A 2,500-nucleotide genomic window follows, 5' to 3' on the forward strand; every position below is an offset into this window, starting at 1 on the left:
ATCACAGGGGGAGAAGCTGGGCCATGAGCCTGGCTCCTGGAGCTCTGATACAGGGGAGAGAGGCATGTGTGTGTGGCTGTGGAGGTCCTATGGGGGTGATGTGTGGCCCTTTAATATCACAGGGGGAGAAGCTGGGCCATGAGCCTGGGTGCTGGAGCTCTGATACAGGGGAGAGAGGCATGTGTGTGTGGCTGTGGAGGTCCTATGGGGGTGATGTGTGGCCCTTTAATATCACAGGGGGAGAAGCTGGGCCATGAGCCTGGGTGCTGGAGCTCTGATACAGGGGAGAGAGGCATGTGTGTGTGGCTGTGGAGGTCCTATGGGGGTGATGTGTGGCCCTTTAATGTCACAGGGCCAGTGGCTGGGTGATATGCCTGGGTGCTGGAGCTCTGACACAGGGGGATAGAGGCATGGATGTGTGGCTGTGGAGGTCCTGTGGAGGTGCTGTGTGGGCCTTTAATATCACAGGGGGAGAAGCTGGGCCATGAGCCTGGCCCCTGGAGCTCTGATACAGGGGAGAGAGGCATGTGTGTGTGGCTGTGGAGGTCCTGTGGAGGTGCTGTGTGTGCCTTTAATATCACAGGGGGAGAAGCTGGGCCATGAGCCTGGCCCCTGGAGCTCTGATACAGGGGAGAGAAGCATGTGTGTGTGGCTGTGGAGGTCCTGTGGAGGTGCTGTGTGGGCCTTTAATATCACAGGGGGAGAAGCTGGGCCATTAGCCTGGCTCCTGGAGCTCTGATACAGGGGAGAGAGGCATGGATGTGTGGCTGTGGAGGTGCTGTGTGGGCCTTTAATATCACAGGGGGAGAAGCTGGGCCATTAGCCTGGCTCCTGGAGCTCTGATACAGGGGAGAGAGGCATGGATGTGTGGCTGTGGAGGTCCTGTGGAGGTGCTGTGTGTGCCTTTAATATCACAGGGGGAGAAGCTGGGCCATGAGCCTGGCCCCTGGAGCTCTGATACAGGGGAGAGAAGCATGTGTGTGTGGCTGTGGAGGTCCTGTGGAGGTGCTGTGTGGGCCTTTAATATCACAGGGGGAGAAGCTGGGCCATTAGCCTGGCTCCTGGAGCTCTGATACAGGGGAGAGAGGCATGGATGTGTGGCTGTGGAGGTGCTGTGTGGGCCTTTAATATCACAGGGGGAGAAGCTGGGCCATTAGCCTGGCTCCTGGAGCTCTGATACAGGGGAGAGAGGCATGGATGTGTGGCTGTGGAGGTGCTGTGTGGGCCTTTAATATCACAGGGCCAGTGGCTGGGTGATATGCCTGGGTGCTGGAGCTCTGACACAGGGCCAGAGAGGCATGTGTGTGTGGCTGTGGAGGTCCTGTGGAGGTGCTGTGTGGCCCTTTAATATCACAGGGGGAGAAGCTGGGCCATGAGCCTGGCCCCTGGAGCTCTGATACAGGGGAGAGAGGCATGTGTGTGTGGCTGTGGAGGTCCTGTGGAGGTGCTGTGTGGCCCTTTAATGTCACAGGGCCAGTGGCTGGGTGATATGCCTGGCTCCTGGAGCTCTGACACAGGGGAGAGAGGCATGTGTGTGTGTGGCTGTGGAGGTCCTGTGGAGGTGCTGTGTGGGCCTTTAATATCACAGGGGGAGAAGCTGGGCCATGAGCCTGGCCCCTGGAGCTCTGATACAGGGGAGAGAAGCATGTGTGTGTGGCTGTGGAGGTGCTGTGTGGCCCTTTAATGTCACAGGCCCAGTGGCTGGGTGATCTGCCTGGGTGCTGGAGCTCTGACACAGGGGCAGAGAGGCATGTGTGTGTGTGTGTGTGTGTGGCTGTGGAGGTCCTGTGGAGGTGCTGTGTGGGCCTTTAATATCACAGGGGGAGAAGCTGGGCCATGAGCCTGGCCCCTGGAGCTCTGATACAGGGGGAGCATGGATGTGGCTTTGGAGAAGGCAAATATCTAGAGTCTCCGCTCCACTCCCCTCTTTACCTTCCTCGGTGTAAAACTTTGACCGCCAGTTTTTCAAAGTGTTACACCGAGGAAGGTAAAGAGGGGGACCGGTCGGCGAAACTAGAAGTTTCCCCTCTCTTACCTTCCTCGGTGTAAAACTTTGACCGCAAATTTTTCAAAGTGTTACACCGAGGAAGGTAAAGAGGGGGACCGGTCGGCGAAACTAGAAGTTTCCCCTCTCTTACCTTCCTCGGTGTAAAACTTTGACCGCAAATTTTTCAAAGTGTTACACCGAGGAAGGTAAAGAGGGGGACCGGTCGGCGAAACTAGAAGTTTCCCCTCTCTTACCTTCCTCGGTGTAAAACTTTGACCGCAAATTTTTCTAAGTGTTACACCGAGGAAGGTAAAGAGGGGGACCGTTCGGCGAAACTAGAAATTTCCCCTCTCTTACCTTCTCCTGCCCTCGGTGCGAGCCGGTCTCTCCCTGTTTTTCAAAACACCTTTCGCACGATTTCAGAAACCCAGTTTTCGGAAACGTGAACCTCCAGGGATCGGCCCCGAGGGCGCCGGGGACGCGTGGGCCGACCCGAGAGGGGTGCGAAACGGA

The sequence above is a fragment of the Trachinotus anak genome, unplaced genomic scaffold, assembly GCF_046630095.1.
Source record: "Trachinotus anak isolate AG129_WGS33_773 ecotype Australia unplaced genomic scaffold, CSIRO_AGI_Tana_v1 ptg000074l, whole genome shotgun sequence".
Lineage (NCBI taxonomy): Eukaryota > Metazoa > Chordata > Actinopteri > Carangiformes > Carangidae > Trachinotus > Trachinotus anak.